Genomic DNA, 6379 nt, shown 5'->3' with positions numbered 1-6379 from the left:
CGTGACGTGGCTGACAAATCGCAGCTTTGCAGAAACAGCTCGAGTCCAATCAGGCGTGCGGTGCAGAGCATGACAGGCTTATCGACAGCTCTCACCGAGAGAGAGACAAACTGCAAGTGGAGATAGAAAGTAGTGCAAAAAACAAGCCAGAGAGGTGCTGGGATAACTAGAAACTAGAAAGTCTCTAGTTCCCCATTGGTAGAGATCGTAGATTTAGTTAGCTGCATGCATCTCTCTCCCACTTCATACTTATGGTAATTGTCGCTGTCTTGACATGCAAAATATGTCCCCTATAACAATCTGCCATATTTTTGCATGTCTTAGTCATTCACATGTTCAACCTATTTCCGCACCACACCCTGCGGTTTGCATCTTTAATACACGCTTCACTGTGATTTGTCCTTAGCTTAAGCTTCACGCTTCACGTGCTTGTTTTCGCCTTAACAGCATCCATTGCGTACACTGGTAAACCACGTTCGTCCTTATCAGTGTAAGCCTCTATTGTTTGTGGCACCCTCTGTGATTTAGATCCTTTAGAACAGGCGTAGCAAACCCCTGCTCCTGGTGGGCTACTGTGGTGCAGAGTTTAGCTCCTACCCCTAATCAAAGACTCCCACGCAGCTAATCAAAGTGTTCAGGGGATTGCTTGAAAGTAACAAGAAAGTGTGTTGGAGCCGAGGTTGGAACTAAACCTCAGGAAGTTAATCCTCCAATACCAGGGTTGGCTACCTCTGCTTTAGAAGTTAAGCCATGTAGTTGGCTTGAAAACCAATCAGTTCTGTTTTGTAATTGTCAATGAATGATAAATCATTTTCATACAAAACAAATCAATGTCCTATCTGAAAAAGTCATATACAGAATAAAACAATAATTTTCTCTAAAGTATGTTTTATATTATAAAACAATAATTTTCTCTTTTGCACTTTTGTTGCAGACTTCCTCTGTGATCCAAACATCCCAATATCAGTACAACAGCCTGCAGCAAGAGCGGGATGACCTCCTCAAAAAAATGCAATCAAACAAGATATGATGCGCTTGAAAAAGCTGAAAGCTGGAAAACGAACTAGCCAGTATCAAACTCTCAATGGGGATCAGAACTTCTGACTCAAATCCACAGCTTTGGGAGGACAATGGGAAGAGGATCAAGAAGGAGTTTGCCCAATGGAAGACCAAATGTGCAACTCATGAGGAGCAAATTCAAAAACACAACTCCGAGCGCTCTGGCCTGGAGATCCAATTTAATTCTGTCAAGTCTGAGATGGAGAGGCTGAGCACGCAAGCTGAAGGGAGACTGAAGACCGCTACAGGCTTCTCTTGCAGAACATGGAACGAGACAGGGCAGAGATGCAGGTCGCTTCAAGACTCACAGCAGAAAGAGTTGCTGAGACTGCAGTGGAAACCAAGATGGCGCTACCAAATACACTCAGACAGACCTAACAGATCCCTCCTCACTTGTCTTTTGAAGGTGTCCGCAAGAAGGTCACAAGCGCAAGCAGCACTGCATGGACTGTGGTGTGATTGACAAGGTGACATTTGAGCAGTTGATGAAGGGCCAGCGGACTGTCGAGGATGTATCTGTTGATATCAGGCTCAATCTTAAAGGCACTGGAGCCATTTCGGGGCTGGCAGCAGGACCTAAGGACAAAATGACCTTCACCGAGGCCAAAAAACAAAAGTTGATTTCAGACGAGAGTGGAAACATGTTGCTGGAAGCTCAGGCTGCCACAGGGTACATTATGGATCCCAGAGCTAATGTGAGGATGACTGTTGAGGAGGCTTGTCTGAATGGACTTGTGGATGAAGCTGACAAGAAACGACTGTTGACTGCAGAGGCTGCCTGCGTTGGGTTCAGGGATCCCAAAACTGGGAAACTCTTGCCAGTTTGCCAAGCCATGAAGAAAGGAATAGTTAACCAAGAAACAGCTCTGCGTCTCCTGCAGGCACAAGAGGCAGCAGGAGGCATCCTTGATCCCATCCTTAGCATCTATCTTTCCAAAGATACCGCCATGGACCGTGACCTTGTTGATGAGGATCTTTATCAAGCTCTAAATGCCAGACCAGAGTGCTATATTGATCCCGACAATGGACTACGTGCCAGCTACGTTACAATAAACAATCCAAGCAAGACCTAACTAATAACTAGCTCCTGCTTCCGGCTCCAGAGAAACCCATGACTGTACAGGGGCTGCGGCACGACGCGAAGTTAACGTGTCAGATCTGGTGGATGCAAAGTTGCGCTAACCGGATGTAGATAATTTGAGAGAGGGCAGATTACCAGCCATGATGGTTGAAACACAGGCTCGGGCTTATCTCCGAGGTCAAACCTGCATTGCTGGGATTTATGATGAGGCCAACGACTGCGCCTTGCCCATCTACCAGGCCATGAAGGAAGGGCTTCTGCGACAAGGCACTACCTTGGAGCTTCTGGAGGCCCAGGCTGCCTCAGGATTCATGATTGATCCCATCCACAACGAATATTACACAGTTGAGGAAGCCTGTAAGAAAGGACTGGTGGGTGTGGAGTTTAAAGACAAGCTTCTGTCTGCTGAGAAAGCAGTAACTGGGTACAAAGACCCAGGCACCAACAAGATGATCTCCCTTTTCGAAGCCATTGAGCGTGGTCTTATAGAGAAAGGTCATGGCATTCGCCTGCTAGAGGCTCAGATTTCAAGTGGTGGCATCATTGACCCTAAAAACAGTCACCGAATTGATTTTGATGTGGCGTACCAAAGAAGCTACTTTGATGAAGAGATGAACCAGATTCTGAAAGATGAAGGAGATGACACAAAGGGTTTCTTCGACCCAAACACAGAGGACAATTTGACATACTTGCAGCTAAAGAGTCGTTGCATCACTGATAAGAAGACAGGACTAGTGCTCCTGCCCCTTTACGATAAGAAAAAGATGCAGCAGAAGAACTCCACAAGGAAGAGACGGGTACTGATTGTTGATCCTGAAAGTAATAAAGAGATGACTGTGCGTGAAGCCTACGAGAAGAAACTCATAGACTACGAAACCTTTTTGGAATTGTCTCAGCAAGAGTGCGAGTGGGAAGAAACAGTAATCACTGCCCCAGATGGCTCGACCAGTACAGCTATAATGGACAAACAAACAGGCATTCAAACTACTTGAAGAAACTGCTTACTAAGGGACCGTGATTACTTAAACCAAAAATGTCTTTGATAAGTATGTTCGGAAAATCTTCCCTTACAGACTTGCAGTATTATCACCAAACCAAGACGAAGATGCCTCAGGCAACCACTTCAGCTAAAGCCAGATAATTAACATCTTTCACATCCCAGACGGCAATGAAAAGCCAGATAATTAATCGAAACTTTAAAAACAGTTAGAGAGTATCTCCCACACAAACAAATCCATCAAGATCCAACCTCATACAAACACACTCCAAGCATGTTTCCCAGCCATGTCAGTCAAAACTGACCCACTGGTGAGGAAAATTGATCGAGGAGTAGACTCCAGTTGGAGCAGGTTTTTGACAACAGAGAAGCTGGAGAAGTATCAGCACTATGTGGACGCTCATGAAGGCGAGGAAATCATTGATTCCATCACTAGGGCACAACGGCTCCTCGATGGCTCAAAGCTTGCACCCGGTGGGGTTGTGAGCCCTGAAAATGGTCGGCGGGCTGTCTATTCAGGCAAGCAACGCGACTTGGTGCCGCGATTGTATGGACATTGGCTACCAGGATTAAAACCTGCCCAGGAAAACGCGTATATTGGTTTTGAAGATGTGAGAAACCCAGCGTACGAGTAGTCAGCCGCGGAGGCCGTCAAAGAAAAATGGCTGCCGTACGAAGCTGGCCAGCGCTTCCTCGAATTCCAGTATTTAACCGGCGGGCTTTTCGACCCAGAACATGGGCGCAGACGTTCGCTCGAGGAGGCTTTGCAGCTCGGCTGGCTGGATACGAGAGCGGCTCAAAGGCTCCAGGATATGCGCCACCACCCCAAGACCCTCACCTGCCCCAAGACCAAACTGAGGATATCCTACAAGGAGGCTCTGGAAGGTTGCATGACTGAGGAGGACACGGGTGTCCGCATGCTTCCCGCCGCCACGGTTTCATCACGCGGCATCAGCAGCCCCTACAACCTCTCGAATCCAGGATCTGCTTCAGGCTCTCGAAGTGGATCCCGTAGGGGCAGCGTAGACTACAGTTTATCCCCCTCTTCGTCTTCCAGATACAGCAGTTTCAGCTACAGCAGAACCTCTTTCAGCTCCAGATCACTGTCCTAAACAATCATTTTGTATTGTGCAATGCTCTGTAACACAATTATCCATCATAAAGTATTTTAAGATCATGTTACAAGAAAATCATTTATTATTGGAAATGTGGATGGTGTTCTAAACGAATCAGCATTTTATTTTTTTTACCACCTTGTTTGGAAAACTTAAGAAGAACCAAGAGCATTTAATGGCAATTAATGTTTCTTAAATCTATATTGAAGTATCAATACGAAACATACACTTTTGCTTTTGTTTGCTTATTCACATTCTGGGTGGTTAATCTGCTTTAAATTTTTTATTAAACAGATATAAAATTTTGTTTATAACACTCGCTCTTGGGGTACAGATTCACAGTTCCTGTTTTGTTTTTACACTAAAAAACTGTTGAATTGTTTTTTTTTCTGAAAGTTTCAGTGCCTTGACTTTACCTTTGTATAGTCTGAATTCCTCTGTGAAAGTTACTTTCTAACACAGTGTCTGACCTTTTTTTTTCGTACAGTTTGCTCAATAAAGAAAGACCTCATAAACACCATGGCTCATCGCGAAGAATTATGACTACGTGGTGAGGTTTAATGTGTGAGATTTTATATTTAAGGAGTTATTCATGCCTAAAACAAGCAATGAATCCAAGCTTGACATTACAATATTTACAATATTTAAAACTGAATATTAATACTTTTAATTCCATTCAGTTATTAGTGATTACTACCAAAGACCTAAGTGCATGTAGCAAAGCAGAAATAAGGATCCTGTATTATGAAGACGTGAAGTTATTTCACAAGTATTAACATTATATTATTATTTTATATTGTTTTCTGAGAATTTATTTTATTTATTTATTTTTTTATTATTTAATTATTTAAATTATTTTAATTTTATGTTTTATTACATTAATTATATAAAATAACATTTTATTTTATTTACTCATTATATTATCTACAGTTTTATAATTGAGGGACAACTAATATATATATATATATATATATATATATATATATATATATATATATATATATACTATATATATATATGTTGGTTTTGGGCTACCTGTTTTTTAATTGAGGAACAAGGAATTATTTTTATTTTATTAAAATATTACATAACATTATTTATTTAAGCAACTGATTTTTATTTGAGTAATAAGGGATTATTTTATTTCTTATATACTATTATTTCATTTATTATTATTATTATTATATGAACTACCATTTTCTTAATGAGGAACAAGGACTTTATTTTTTTATTTTATTTATATTAAATATCGTTTTCATTTATTATTATTAATATCTTGTTTTTAATTGATGATTAACAAATGATGTTGAATAGAATATGAATAAATAGAATGAATAAACCCAGAAAATTCCCTTTTCTGTTGTTTCTGTAATGAAGCTTTTTTTATTTCATGTTTTTATGCACTCAAAGCACTCAGCTGTGGACGACAGGAACTCAAGCTCACAGATGCAGCAGCTGTGTGTGTGCTCGGTCTTTTATTAGGTTCCTTTACATGAGAATCTGCATACATCATTCAAGAGTAACATGCTGTCCGCTCTCTTCCTGCGCTCTCTGAGCCAATAGCAGCAGCGGAAGAGAGAAACGCTAACGACTGGAAACAGAAAATACATCAATCATTCAAAACATGAGACGTCTGCTCTTCTGTGAGTGTGTGTGTGTGTGTGGTCACCGATTGGCCAAAAATAGTTAGTTTTACACCCTCGGGTCGTTCCACACCTGTATGAATTCATATGATTTGTATGATCTGGAAAAGTGCTTAAAAGTCTCTAAAATCCCTTTAATAATAATAATAAAAAAAATGAAGGTTTGGAACAAATGAGGGTGAATAAATAAGTCAGAAATATATATATATAATATTTTTTTTTGTTTGTTTTTTGGTGAACTTTTCCTTTAATGCCCTGTCAATGTGTTCAGTATCAAAGTACGTTAAAAATATTTATAAATAATATATTAACATAAAAACATCTCAGCACACATTATTACAGTGGTAACACTTCACAATATGCTGAAATTTGATAATTTATGAACTAACAGTGAGCATCTGTACGGCATTTTGTCAGTGTTCTTCAATAAAAATACATTATTCATGTTAATTCACAGCGCATTAAGTAATAACAAATACAACTT

General features: G+C 40.6%; 1 pseudogene; it reads left to right on the top strand.

The window, feature by feature from the left end:
- Nucleotides 1-1084: 1084 nt before the first annotated feature.
- Nucleotides 1085-4424, top strand: LOC122140359 (annotated as a pseudogene).
- Nucleotides 4425-6379: the final 1955 nt, after the last annotated feature.

This window comes from Cyprinus carpio, chromosome B18 (assembly GCF_018340385.1).
Source record: "Cyprinus carpio isolate SPL01 chromosome B18, ASM1834038v1, whole genome shotgun sequence".
Lineage (NCBI taxonomy): Eukaryota > Metazoa > Chordata > Actinopteri > Cypriniformes > Cyprinidae > Cyprinus > Cyprinus carpio.
Note: the sequence above shows the minus strand (reverse complement) of the source record. Positions and strands in the feature narration are given on the sequence as shown.